Source organism: Coturnix japonica, chromosome 1, assembly GCF_054131305.1.
Source record: "Coturnix japonica strain WE chromosome 1, WE-NBRP24, whole genome shotgun sequence".
In the NCBI taxonomy this organism is placed as follows: Eukaryota; Metazoa; Chordata; class Aves; order Galliformes; family Phasianidae; genus Coturnix; species Coturnix japonica.
The window spans coordinates 74160248-74175477 of record NC_140663.1 but is presented as its reverse complement, the minus strand read 5'-3'; the positions used below and the strand labels follow the sequence as shown (position 1 = coordinate 74175477).

Below are 15230 nucleotides of genomic sequence, written 5' to 3'. Positions count from 1 at the left end.
ATACAGGAGAACTGTGGCAGAAACAAGTCTTGGTACTATATAAGAAAGGGTATATACAGCATCACATGCATGATGGGGAAGAGAGAGCAAGTTTATCACTCAAGGGTACAAAATGAGTCAGCAGCAGAGCTGGCAGCAGAACCAAGGAATCCTGACTCATCATTTACTCCAACCATGAGGCTGTTCACAGATCTGCAAGTAAGTGATACAACAGCCAGCCAAGTTATTCATCCTCTTTAAAGTGCCCATGCAAAAAAAAAGGCACGTTTGGGGGCCTTGTGCCTTTTATGACTCATGATGACTCAGAATCCGATGTGTTTCACAGAGTCCATCACAGGAACTCTAATTCCAGTGTTTTCTGCTCAGTCCATCATAATGATTCTCATTCTAATGCATGCCATGCATCCATCACAGTGATGACTTTAACACGATCCATCCAGTCTTACTGCAATGAGTAATGCTAATGCACTGCACCAGTCTGCAAGGAATTTCCATCAGGCATCATTTTAAGACCTCACTGTATTCAAGAGTATGCTCAAAGTAAGGCATTTCTTGTATGAGCATTTGCTCTGAATCTTAACTTTGGCCTTTTCCCACTAGACCAGTAGAAATGTTGAGTGGGAGAGCTAAATAAAAAGCAGCTCTGTCTGTCTGTCTGCCACTCCAAGGGGTTCATAAAGCACCCATTACCCAAATTATCCACATGCTGAGTGACATTGTCTTTTGTCAGTCGTTTAATCTGGTTCACTAGGGTGAGAACTACTGAAACTCACAATAAAACAAAACAAATTGCTTCTTTTTCCCTTAGGTTGGTTGTAATGGTTGGACTGGGGGGTGTCGGCTGGGGAGAAAGGCACATCCCTATATGCTTTCTCACTTACATAATAAAAAGTGGATACAACAGGCATGACTGATAGTACAGATTTCTCTCAAATAGCTCCATTTATTAATATTTTGAGTTTGTGATAAAATGCTGAGGCTCTGAGCACACAGTTAATAATACATAACATCCATTATTCTACCACTGGGTTGAAGACGCTGTGACTACATGACAACGAAAATCAATCTGATATTCAGTTCATTGACAATTTGTCCAGAATGTTTTGATAGTTCAACTCTGCTCTAAGGGACTGTATATGGTGTCAGATACCTTCTATTCTCCACCACAGAGCATTAAGACAGCATAAAAAACCATAGAAGCCACTATAAAATCTGTAAGTTGCACTTTTGCTAATTCAGCAGGTAGGAACTGGTGTGCCAACATCTGATCCAGATCAAGAACATAACAGTGGTGCAGCAGAGGAAACGACAGGGGCTGTTTTACTCCCAGCTTGCTCAATCTCTTTGTCTCATTTGCTGCTATTGTATTAGTAAAGGGATTTTAGCCAGCCTGAACCATGCTGTGGTATGTGATGGAGTTTAGTATTGCAGACATCCTGGGAGGTTCTGTCCCAAAGGGAACTTCATGGTCTGTAAAGACAGACTTTTCTTACTAGAACCAAATATATAGCAAAGACATGCAGGTCAGCCATTTTTAATAACTGAGAAATAGAATATGACTCTGGTCATTTTTATGCTGTTATTACTTGCTTTAGAGAGCCATCACACGTGCAAAGTCCCATTGGAACAAGAGTTCACAGAGAGTAAATCTCAGGCCTGTAGCTTAGAACCACTTAATCACGCAACAGACTTCATTTCTGGCAGAAGTAATTAACAAAGGTTCAGCCATCTAATCAGGGAACAAAAGCACAGCTCCGTCACCTCATTGAACAATCATGTCACCCAAATATCGAATCATGAATATCGACTACTCACAGCTAAGGGTTTGCAGGTAGCTCCCAGACCAAAATACGCATAAACTGAGGCTGCAGGTCAGTCAATGCAAACACACTGCATAAAACAGCTACTGGCTGAGATCAGACTAGTGGCAAACATGAAGGAAAAAAAAAAGGGGAAGAAAAAAAAACAAAGGAGCAAAACAAAGCAGCAGCTAAATTTGCCAACCACTGCAGATTTTGCTTGACTGAATATAAAGCAGAGAGCAAGAAAAGCGGAGTGAAAAGAAGAGTGGGAAACGATGATGCTCCCTGCGCAGTCACTCTGCAAAACACTGTTTGGAGGGAAGTTCAGAAGTGTGGGACCACCAGAGTCAGCACAGGGAACACTGAACATTGGTGAACTCTTGTCTAGAGTCCTGTTTTGCAGGACTCTGTATGCTGTACCAATTCTCCAAGACAAAGCATTCTCCATTCACTTTTATGTTCTATATGCTTGCTTTGTCCAGTGCCAAACAAAGGCATGCTGCTATTTCTGCCCTAATCAGGAGCTTGCTCTGTGCTGTGTTAAGGCCATACTGAGAAGAACTCTTCCGCTGCATAAGAAAAGCAAAGGGTGGGACAGGCAAATGGCTGGTGATCAATATTATATTGTTCCACATGCACTAACTGGTAATCATTAGGGCAGAACAGATAAGGTGAGCAGCCATATCTGTTCTCAATGATGAGAAAGTTCTCATTCAGGTCACAGCATCACACAGAGCTCCTGCTTTTCACTATATCAAATAACAACCCTATCTTGCAGTCATCTGTTTTAGGGGCACCATCAAAAGCTAATTCGGGAACCAAGGTGAAGAACTCAAGCTCACCCTAATTTAAGCTTAACTTCCAAACATGATATTTAGAAAGGTTTCAAACCCCAGGTAAATAGCCCCACCCCCACTTATGGACTAACAAAACAAATTCAAGGAAACTTGGAAAGAGCTGAAGAGTATAAGAATGCAATTTCTACTCAAGGGGATGTCATTTAGGCATTATCTTCCAAAAGATCACAGTGATGTCAACAGAAAGCTGTGGTACAAAAGAGGTCAAATGGAGAGTAAGGAGCTGAATAGAGAATTTAAGTTCAGACATCTGAGGCAGACAAAGAGAAATTCCAAGGTTAAACTGGTCTCGCAGTCAGGACACTATGTGGGGATGTTGGGATTTATTTTCAACGCTGGCACAGTTTATGATTTACTTGGGCACTATCGGTCCACATTGATGTAAGTTTTGATTTCCTCAATTATAAGAGAGAAACAATGCCTATAAACTACTTCAGAAGAAGCAGTAAGAGCGTGGTAACATTTGCAAGGAGTTTGAGCACTAAGGTGATCAAGGATATGGAAAGTGCAAGAAAACAAGGGTTTCCCTGATCCTCTTACACAGTCAGGCATAGTAGAAGGTGCAAACATGGAGACAGACAACAGTTGGTCTGGTCTGGCAGCTGTTGGTCATGGAGGTAAACATTATCACAGTATCTGCTCCTGGGCTCCCCACAGTTCAGAATACCCAAATAGCAGTGGAGGAGTCATGTCTTATTGCTGCAGGCCAAGAAAAGGTGGTTCTGAGGCACAGCTGGAGACAATGGGGAAGGGAAGTAGAGAGCTGCAACACTTTTCAAGGATACAGCAACCTTCATAGCCAATCATACCAAGTGTCCAACTGCCATAACACCTTGTCTCAGATAGTGGCCAGCATCAAGGATAATGTAAAACATTTAAAATTGGAAATAACTAACTAATATGTCCATTGGGGAAGTTTCTTTATAACCCCAGGCAGTTAGTGGTTAGATTTATGTCCTGAATCTCAAAGGCTGATATTTCTTATAAATTTTTTATTTTCCCTAATGTAACTGTGAATGCTCTCACTATCCACAGAAATGGCTGCTTCTTCTTCTTCTCCCTCTCCTTCTTCTTCTTCTTCTCCCTTTTTTAACTAAACCTTTGAGCTCAGTGCATGATATCCTGCAGCAGGGAGTTCCACAGCTTAATGGAGTACCATAAAAAATAATATTCTCAACACTTAGAAATCTGGGTTGCCTTTTTAATTTCAAAGCATATCCTCTTGTCCCAGTAGTGAGAACCTTTTAAAATATTATTTATCTACTTCTAACACCTACTCTCTCTTATTCATCTCCTCTCTGAAGGATATCTTCCTTCATCTTATTCAGTCTTTCCTTATCTGAAAATCCTTCCAAGCCTCTGGACCATTTTCACTGCCATATCCAAGTTCTGCTACATTCTTCCTTTTTGAGAGGAGTTGATGAGAAATTAGCAAAGTACGAAAGGTGAGGGTTTATCAGTAACTCTGTGATGGTATTATATCTTTAATGTTAATTTCTGTCCTATGCTGGAGATATTTTTGCTGCGCATCTAGTTATGTTAAGTTCAAGGAAAGATGGGGGAGTCTAACTCCACTGAATAAGCATGTCCCGCTGCTCCTCATGCCTCTGAATGCAGCTCTCATCTTCTGTCTTAGTGCATTTTATCAGGCTGTGCTTCTTGTTGGGGATTGTCATTAGAATGGCGACCTGCTAGGGTGATAGAGCTGTCCAGCTCCTATCAAATGAGAACTTGAAACATTTTTCTGTTATTTTTAAGTACAGCCTTGTACCGCCTCGTTTAACTTTAATGTTCTGTTTGAATGCATTTCTCTGTAGTCATCTAAGGGAATAGTCCACAAGGAAAAAAAAAAAAAAAAAAAGAAAAAAAAACACTGAAAAAAAAAGTTGCTTTTTTCTCTGTTAAATTCTGCTCTGAACAGAGGATCACAGAAGAAAGATAGCTTGGGTGATAGGACTAGTGCAAAGATGTATGGCAGAAAGAGTCAAATCCCTGCTCTGCTCTCCCTTATGCTACCCCATGTGATCTCATCACGAATAGAGGCTATGGGCAACGACAAGCGATGAAGTTCCTGATGCTTAACAAGTTACTGCTCGTCAGCTGAACTGCAGAAGCAAAAATATCCACATTCCACGTCCATAGAGATGATAGCAAAATGAAATCTCTTCACTAAAACTATCTTCCAGGAGTATACCAAAGGGCAATTAAAGCTGGCCAGCTGTCATTTAGTCAGCTATGAAAGCACATCCGTCCTCTCCAGCTTTCTGTGCCTGTAATGATTCCTTAACTCACATTTGAGCTGCGGGAAAAGCAACAGGAAAACAGCAAGGTACATGCGTAGAAAAAACTTATCAGGACACAGCAGCCACATGACTATGTCTATATTGCATGCCTGAGAATACAAACCAACAGTGACCTGTGGCACCTCACAGAAAAACATCCTTTCAGTTCCCAGGCCTCTCTTCTCTCTTTCCCTCATTAAACCTTATCTGAGGTCAGCTGAAGGACAAATACAGCCACGTCGGTCAAAACCAGAAGGTTTTTAGGGTGATCTTGGAACAGTATGATGCTCCTGACACTGCCAGGAGAAGGACAGCAGCAAGCACATGTACATGGGATGGGTAGGCAGCAATCCATCCACCTCTGCCCTCCTCTGTGCTGTGTAACCCAAAGCAGAAACTCCTGCAAGCCCAACATCTACCAGGAAAATGCAGAGGCAGGTAAGCAGTATGACTAAGGTCAGCTTGGTTCGGGCCATCCAACAGCTGCAGAAACAGCCAATTTTGCCTATACTTGAGGCTAGCCCAGAGCTGTTGTGACACAGCTGTTGTTCGGTGTGAAAGGGAAATAATGGACTTGTCAAACTCTTGCTAATAGGAAGAGGATAAACAAATATATATATATATAAGAGTCTTCTCCTTCTTACTCTCCAGATTACTGTATTATTTTCAGGGTTTCTTTTTTGCAGGTTTGGAAATAAACTCTGAGCTGTTTTGCAAACCCTTCAGATTCAGTGCAAACATTTTATTATCTGTGGTTTTGTTGCTGCTTTTCTTTCTTCCCCCTCTTTTATTTTTTTTATTTTTTCTTCTTTAAATCCATTCAACCATTTATTGGATCTTCAATTCTCCAGTGTGCATTTCTTCTTTGCTACACTATCTCCTGCTTTTCACAGATAAACACCTCACACCTGGGAGACAGGCTCTCTAATTAGTATTAAAACCTGATTTTTTTTTCCATCCCCACTTTGAAGCTTTCTAGGATGCCTTTTTGTGAATAATAATGTCCTCAATTCAACATAATTCAGCACTCGATCAAAAGGAGCTGTAGCAATCACTTCCCAACAACTCACATTGCCATTCCTGTCTCTCCAGACAACTGAGGCAAGTCCAGCCTGGAAGGGTTTTTCAGAAACTGAGGTTTCCACATGAAGTTTCCTGCTGGCCTCAGAGTACCCTATACAGAAATCTTGGTGCCTTGTGTCAAACCTTCATCACCATTCTCCAGCATGATGGAAGCTGAGGCTTTCTTATCTCCTGCCAGATCAAACTGTATCAGAAATAGTACGGCCAGCAGGAGCAGGGAATTGTTCATCTATCTGTACTCAGTATTATTTTTACTTTACTAGAGGGAAACGGATACTTGCCCAGGAGCTGGTGGGAATTGTAGAGAGAGCTTTAAACTAGATAGGAAGGGGGCTGCTGACCTTGGGAACAGGAGCCTGCTGAAGGTCCTAGGTGTTAGGAATGCCTGTGCTGCAGACTAGTTCCAGCAGAGTCTTCTTTCAGAAGTCTTCAATGCTGGCCATCTTCCCACTGAGCATCTAGGTTTCAGTGGATGAAAAAATCATCCTTCTCCAACAGGAAGCTGTTCCTTGGCAGCTTTCCTAAGCCCTTTAATTCAGATACTAGCTAGGGTCACAGCCTCTGCTCCCTGAGGCCAAAGTGACACCACAGCCTTCATAAATGGTGCTACCAGCAACCCAGATTCCCTGCAACAAAGGCTAGATAATGGTTGTTACAAGACAGGTCACCAGGTGCTATTAACATAAGGTTTATTCGTCCTTACTTTAAGATTTACTTAGTGCATTCCTTTGCTAAGTTTTGTTCATGTGCACATGCAAATGAATATTTACAGGCACATGCTGAAGTACTGACTTTGTAGGAACATATATAATTTGCCACCCTTGCTTATGGACCACTCCTGCAATATTTGCTCACATGGGATGGGTACTACAAAGGATCCATAAGGGACTTAGGAGCTTCAGTCTTACTTTCCCTTTCATTTTATTTAGAATTGCCTCTCCAGTTCCACTCAGCTTTTTCCTTAAAGCCCACTCAATAAGCAAGAGTTTACTCTGCTGTGCATAACATCACTGAACTCTGGGACAAGCTGCAAAGTGCTACTATAAATGGCAAGACTTAACAAATAGGAATGTTTTAGAATAAAGCATATAGCTTGAAAGAGTATTCCCATGTGGGACTGATCTTCTAGAGAGGTAGCTAGAGGCAGATGGGTTGTCCAACACAAGTATTTGCCTGTCTGAGTGTCCTCAGGTAGAAACTGGAGAAAGGCAGTCTGAACTTAGGTTATCAGACCTATGCTCTCTGAGATGTCTTGTACATCCTTAGGTACCTGATATCAGTCTCTATCATAAGACACAATACCAGACTGAATGCACTGCTGTTTTGATGCACAAAGACAATACTGGATGCCAAAGACTCCCAGCTCTGATTTTAAGTGCCAAGGGAAATATAAGAACACATCATATAATTACTATATTCTACTCTAACTAGATGCTTTTTGCCCCTCTCCCTTCCCCTTAAACAGCTAGGCTTGATGCAGTTCTGAACATTATCTAATTGCCCACTAGGCTGAGGGGTCAGCTAGTTCACCAACCATCTAAATTAAATTCAGTTTATTATCCTTTCATTATTATACATAGGTCGCTCTGAAAGTAATGCCTCCTACTTATCTCCATGGAAACTAGAACAGCTACAAAGAGCACAATAGCACTATTTGTAAAAGCAAATTCTCAGCAACAAAAAAACATTTTTCAACATAGTCACCACCATTTTCTGTGCTAATGTTCTTTGCTAGCAATGAACAAGAGCCTGAATGCTGCAATCATAAGAATCTGCACCAGTGAAGGTGCCTGGCTGTTGCTGTCACCACTGGTGAAATGCATCACCCACTGCCTCACCGTGCTCACATTCACTGTTTGGTCTCCATGAATGTTCAGCAAGTATCAGTGAATGTCAGTGGATACCATTTCTTTCTAGATGGTGAAATTCAGTGACACACCTTTCGTTCATCCACACTTCAACATCAGATGCTGTTTTGTCCATCTGCCCTTCTGCTGCCATCTGCCACACAGCAACAACATGTAACAGAATACTGGTGGGAAGGTTCAACCTCTACTGCCATTCCACCAACACCAGCCTCTGACATAGTGCACCAACATAATGAAATAAAAGGCATTACTTTCAGAGCAGCCTTTGCACAACCGAGTCCCATACGCCTAGTGAGTTGGTGTTTGGATGACTTCACACTCCTTAGAACTTATACCAGAACATAGATTGTTACCAGCTCTTCTCTGATTTGCAGCTCCCTTCTCCCCTCCACCTTTCCAGCACCTTGTCACAGTACTTACGCGGCTCTTGGTACCCCCAGCTCCTGCCTTTCTGCTCTCCCACATGCCCCAGAGCTGGGGCCCCTCTACACAGCTCTGCCTGTTTGCTTTGCTTTTCCTATGCCATTCCAGCCCAAGGTTCAACCCCCCCACACACACTTTTCTGCCTCTTATCCTGCATTTGAAGCCTCTCTCCCCACTTTTCCCAGACCTCTGCCTGTTAAAACAGCTCTTGCTTAAACAGCACCAGCTAATCATATTGAATTATGCCACATTTTAATGTGACTTCCTTACACAGACACATGCCCATGGGGATCCAGGCTAAGAACTCCAAGCCCACATTATCTTTGATCTGAGACACTACAAGATATAAACCCTTGATCATACTCATCAATTGAATTAATCATCACCTTTCCCTTTTTAAGATATCTGTGTCCAAGAACATTGTTGCTGATTTGGTCACAGGCAGATTAATCACTATATATGCAGTATGTAGTGGCATTTCTATACAAACATTTAATAGCAGTGAAGTGGTTGCACTGAATCAAAAATTATAAACTTTTTCAGCTCTCTCATAATTGCTATTCAGGGAGTCATTCTAATAGCAAGCCTCCAAAAGGAAATGAGCAGCGGCATTTTTGTAATGAAAGAAAATGTCTTCCATGAGAAGCACAGCCCCCCCTCAAACCCTGTTCTCAAAAGGATTCTGCATTATATCCTGAGAAGTGTGGACATCCTTTTGGAACTGAAGACTTCAGATCTATTAAAAAGTCTTTTGTGATTTCTACAGAGCAACAACTATTGTGCAAAGCAACAATTACAAAAGCAGGAATGGCACAGGTTTCCCCACACCCATCATTTTCACTGAACAACATATCCCCCAGCCATTAGTAGGCATCACACTACAGTTCAAGCTCCTATGGCGCTGCAGTATGATCTCACATGATGCACACGGTGTAATTCATGGGAACAATATAACTCATCCAAATAACTTGGTGTCTAATAAACAAACATCTGAAATTAACTTCACTTGCATTCAGCTGAGATATGGACCACATCTTCTGCAGGTGATAGAAAGTGACAGAGACTGGTGAGAGAAAATGAAACCCTAAGTGTTGCGTTCACTAATTTCATCGGTTCTTTCCCTGTTCTTTATGTCTAATGGAAGGTAGTGGCTAGAAGTCCTTGAGATTTCCATGACATACAATTACTGAATTCAATTTTCAATTTCGGAACTGAGGACAAATGGATTTATTAAATAATTGCTCCACTGAAAGATTTAGAAACTTGTACAGTGCGAACATTTAAAGATGACCCTTGAAATTCAGGCCTGTTTTTCACATATTTCTTTTGGTTTCACTATCTTAAATCATATATGCTGTGCACACATCACAATTCACCCAGTATCTCATCTTTACAATCTTTCAGACATAGGGCAAGTATTGGGACTTGAAACGAAGACCTTTAAAAGTTATTTCTATCATTTTTTTGCAACTAGATTTAGCCTGGCAGAGAAAACCAATAGATGTGAGAGCTGTCATCAACACCGTGCTCTGCTATGCATCAAGGTACGAAAGAGACCTTTGTGTGCAACGTTGTTTATGGACATTGCATTTCATTTAATGAAAGGGAGAAAAATACAGATGCTGCGTACAAATGGCAGGGTCTCCTCTCATGTCCATTTCAAGCATATTGTCAGAGTAAACGGAAACAACCAAAAGCCAACCCCAAGCAGGCCGTGTCTTTGTTAGGAGAAAAGCAAAAAAGAAAGTTCAGCTCTTAAGTCCTTGTAACTGTATAGGTACAAAAGGCTTGTAAAGATGGAGCAGAACTAGTCTAGGCTGTAGCTGCTGTGATGCACAGCAGCAGCATGCGCCCGCTTCCACCAGCAGCTTCTGTTGGCATCTTGCTTCCAGCTGCAGTGGTGAGAGAGAAGATACATCTTCTCTCTTCTCTTTTGGATCCAGAGGCACACATATCCAGCTGATGTGTGAGCAGGCACCAGGGGGTGGTTGTAGTGATGGCAGTATCTGCCAAACAGCAGAGCTGGCAGGAACACAAACTGTTAGCCACATGGAAACAAGAACCCAAAGTGCCATCTGAGGTCTTGGCTGCAAGGACCAGCTTCAGTAGTGATGTTAGTGGGGATACAGATGTACAATTTAGCAGAATAAAGCCCAGCATGAACACCATTATCCCAGTATGAGAGAAAGAGACTTAGGGATAATGCAAACACTTTCCCAGGTGACAGCTAACCTGAAACAAGCTTCCATTGCACACATACACATATAAATAAATAAATCACACACTGCACAAGGATTATACATACAAACCCTACCAGTTCAATCCATCTCTTCAGTCAAATCAAAAGGATGTTCCCATACATAGACATAGACAGGATCTAAAAACTGGATAAAATGGGCCAGGAGGAGCTGGGGGCACTTCTGTCACTTACACAGGGTCAAGGGGAGAAGTGCTGCAGGTCTGATGCAGCACTGGTTAGAAATGTTATGCCCTTCAGGAGGAGGTTCTTGGGGATTATAGCTCTACACCCTTGAGCACACTGCTGTACAGCAGTCATGCTAATAATTAATAACAAGGAAATGATTCTCGCCCTGTTCTGGTCACCTTATTAAAGCGAGGATATTGTGGAAATGGAAAAATCCCAGCAGGACAGCACCTAGGATGATAGATGGATGGGATGCATTTTTAACAGAGCTCACCACATTTCAGGAAACATATTTCTGAGGGGAGAGTACCTGCAAAGCTCTTATATTCCTTTCCCACTCTGCTACTACCAGACAAGGCAAGGTGTACCCTCGCTCTGCCCAACTGGTGGCCAATTATATTGTGCTCAGTGGCCCCCAAATGCTTGGCTGAGCCTGTAACCTTGCCTTTATATTTTTTTTGTTACCATTCTCCTTTGCTCTGAGGGTTCTTAGAGAGATAAGGAACAGGAGCTGATAAAATATCGTGAGCCAAGCTGTTCCTTCTGCATGTCTGGATCGGCCTACAGAATCTGGAAAGTTGCTGTTTGCCCTGAAAGACTTTTAAAATCCATCCTTCAACTCTTCAGCCAAGTCCTAGTATCTAATTTATGCTCTCAAGTAGCCTCAATGCACAAAAAGTCAAAATAGGTTTTGGATGGGTATCCAGATGTGGCAAAACAGAGCTGCAAATAAACACACGACTCTTGAGTTATACAAGTACACAGAAGGACAGGCAAGGCTGTGTTGGCCTTTTGGTCTCAAACAGCCCTTCCCTTGGGGCTCTGTAAAGCCCAGAGGTCACTCCAAGTGAGGTGCCCTCACAGCTACACGGAAGCAAACACAGACCCCAGCAAAGAAAGCCTCCTGCACGAGCTGTCCCTGCAATGCAGCCTGGGGCTGCAGCTCCTCCTGCCAAGACTTTTAGGGGACGCGGTGGGCTATCAGAGAATGGGCCATTCACCCTGCTCCCGCTGAGCTGCAAAGGACAGACCTTTTGCCAAGATCTGTGTTTTAGCTTAAAGGAGAGTGGAGAAAAAGAAAAAGAAACAAAAGAAAACCTTAGCTCTCCGAAACAACTGAACAAATATCCCCCCGGTTAATAAATAACAGGCTGGCTGGGGAATTGTAATTGTGTGTATAATGCATCTCAGATCTGCGGTATAATTACACTCTGGAAACCATTGACTAATAAAAGGCACCAGCCAGGGGAAAGGATGCCTCCTTGCCATGGGTTGACAGGCAGGCAACAAACAAGACGCACTTTTTCACCTTCTATTCAATAAAATTGGTGTATTAAATATGCAGGCAGAGCACCTCCATTTAGCAATTCACTTCCTTCCTTTTCTTTCTCTTTTTTTTTCCCCCCTGTTCTTCTCCTTTTGTTTCCATCAAGACACAGAAGGTTAAAAAAAAAAAAAAAAAAAAAGAAAAAGAAAAAAAAAGAAAAAAAAAGCTATATATGAAAGCCCTGGCTATACGTGAGCGGTGTTCTAATGAGGCTACATCTCAGTCCCTCTGCTATACTAAGTAAATATGTTTCTCCCCCTGCAAAGATAGGCTTTGCTTGCCTGGGCTGAAGGGAAAAGAACTCGGGGAACACCAGGGGGCTTTTTCTTTACCCCCACTCTTTCCTTGCACTAAAATAAAACTCGCCCCTATATTACAGAATGAGCGCTTGTTCACAGAGCAAAGGTAATATAAGTCATTTCCATACCAGTCACAACACATCTGGACCTTTAAAGGAAATCGAGAACCAGGGAGCACACCTGAAGATCATGTTGCAGTTCCTAAGACGTATGGGGATCACAACTGGCTCTAAAGAAAACAGGCAGCTCCTTTCCTCCTCCAAATGAACAGTTGCCTCCCTTATCCCTGAGCTGCCCGTTTCAAGCCCCTTGCACTGGAGATATCTGAGGTCAAGGGCGATGAGCACAGTGAAGCAGGCTGAGCTACTTCAGCTCCCCTCAGCTTGGTGGAGGCATCTGTGTGCACTTGCTTCACGTCTGACCCTGAGGAAGGAAGCAGAAGAGACATGCTTCCTGCAGACTGAAAAGCCAAAAACCTGGAAACATGCATGCAGATGCAGTGAGCAGGTGAGCTGCTAATTTGGAAACCTAAGGGTTTATTAACCAGCACTTCTGCTTTCAGATGCTTCCAACCGATGCATCTCACTTCCCACCTGTGTCTCTAAGGGTACAAGTCCACTAATGACCCCACTGAGCCCACCAGGATGCAGAGCCTGGCCTTGAAGTGAGCAAGGAGAGTGGCTGAGCTGTGCCGACTGTTGCTGCCTCCCTCCCAGGGCTAAGGAGGGAGCAAACAGGAGCAGAATTGTGAAAGTTTCCTGACTCAGCAGTCGCACGCTCATTCGTGGAGGCACTGCCGCTGCTAATAGGCTGTGGTAATGGAGAGATGTCTCGCAGGCAGGACTGTGGGAGGCAGATCAGCTCCAGCAGAAGAAGTGAGGTCAGTGGTAATGAGCGACAGCAAAGAGGAATGCAAATTGTGGGAGGATTTATGAAGCAGTTTCTGCTCAGTGAGCAGATTCCAGATAAGTGGGCTGTTAATAAGGCAGGCAAAGCTCCTCGGCTGTGCCAGCTGTTAGATGGAGATGGGCACACGTCTCTGACTGGCGTTCACCCGAGACCGGGTGCAAGGTGCCACAGCGCGGACACCAGCTCAGCACGTGTTGACACGCTGTAGTGCTCTGTCCTTCTGAGGACAAAATGCGCATGTGCCTGGATTGAGAAAAGCTGACAAAAAGCAGGGCAGGTTGGCTGATTGGGCACACAAAAGAACACAATTTTGCATGCCCAATTCCCTACTTAAGCCATTTTTATTCTCTCTTATTTTGGTCTCTCCCTCCTTCCCTGATCTCAGAACATACTGTGGTGTTAGATGAGTATCTCTCACTAGCCCCTCTGAGATGAAATGACCCAAAGTCTTGCACAGCAAATCCCAGCAGATCTAGGAAGGGCAAGTTTACCTTGCCCATCTCTCATCTGCCTGGGCCTGAGTCTCTTGGGAACACTGCTGCTGGAAATGACTAATGGTAGGTGTCATGGACACTGCTGAGGAATGCCAGTCTGTGGTGTGCTGGTGACACAGTAGGAGATCTTTCAGCAGAAAATCATTTTCTTTTATAATTTTTCCTCCAAAATGCTGCGGGATGCAGTCACAATAAGCCTCTCAGCATCAGGAGAGTACCCAGTTTCTCAGCCATAGGACTGTCATTCTCAACTGCTTGATGTGGCAACACGCCAGAGCCTACAAAACACCCCTTCCCAACAATGTCTTTGCCTCTTTCCTCCAAGAAATCAGCCTACCTGCAACTTGTTAGATCCCAGTTCATGAGGCTTCACAGACTAGCTGCCACGTAGTCCTCACTGCTGGTAGGAGCAAGTTCACTGCAGCAAGGGGAGGTGGGCTGTAAAACCCCAAAGAAAGTGCTTATTGTTAACGTGAACTGGGGCTACTACACTGGGCTGTGATGGGAAGATCCTGCCTCAAAGAGAAGAAGGGGTAATGGGAGCAGCTATCTATGAAGGCACTATCTACAAACCACAAGAAAGAGGAGACCCTTCCCTAATACTGGGCAAAGCAGACTAAGGTCTCAGGCTAAAGGGTTTCATCTCCTACCCTTCTTTTGGGCAATCACACGGAGCTCCCACATTCACTGTGTGACACAATAAGGGAACATGGATGACATAGGAGGAGAGCATTCTGTGTGGTCATCACATAGAATGTGCTACATGCAGGACCTGAATGCCTGGCTACATTTGGGCAGGTCCTTTTGCAGCAGCAGTCATGGCACTCCACATCTGCATCTTAGCAGCACCACAACAGGGGAGTGAGAGACAGGAACCAAATGAGCTAATTTCATTCTGAATACATGAGACTTGACAAGCCTATTAAAGGTCTGGAGCCTAATGTGTCTCATTATGAAAAATTAGTGCTGTCCTGTAAAAATACTGGAGACAGTGCATCACTTAAGGAAGGGATATCTTGAGGATGCGGTCTTTTTTAATAGGCCCTACATCATCAGGGACATGCATACCTCAGGAGTGAGCCAATGGGATTTGGACAAGGGAGCTAGTACTTCTCTCAAGTCTGACATTTCTACAATACTTTACTTTGCCTTTCTCCTGATTAAACAATGAGAAGATGGAGTAGCCAAGGTTCAAGTGGACCAAAGAAGGATTAGGCCTGCTTGTTGCAACATCTCACTGAAAAACCCAGTGAGAAAAATAATACAAACAGAAACAAAACTCTGTAAAGGTATTTGTCAAAATAAAAATAAATACCAAACATTTCATCTTGGGCCAATCCCACACTGGGTCAATTGAAATACTGTGTTTTATTACTTCCCTGTGTTGTTCAAGCTGCTGCTTAATCTTTTCCTTTTAATATAGATCAATGCTAATGCTATTTCAAAAAAACAAAGCTATTT

At 43.1% G+C, this 15230-nt stretch overlaps 1 long non-coding RNA gene across 1 annotated transcript in view; it reads right to left on the bottom strand.

The window, feature by feature from the left end:
* LOC107320349 (uncharacterized) overlaps window positions 1-14240 on the bottom strand; it is a 68027-nt gene extending 53787 nt beyond the window's left edge. The window contains exon 1 of the long non-coding RNA XR_001558227.3: window positions 14107-14240. This is a non-coding gene — a long non-coding RNA (uncharacterized LOC107320349). The remainder of the gene's footprint in view (window positions 1-14106) is intronic.
* Between the last annotated feature and the right edge of the window lie 990 nt (window positions 14241-15230).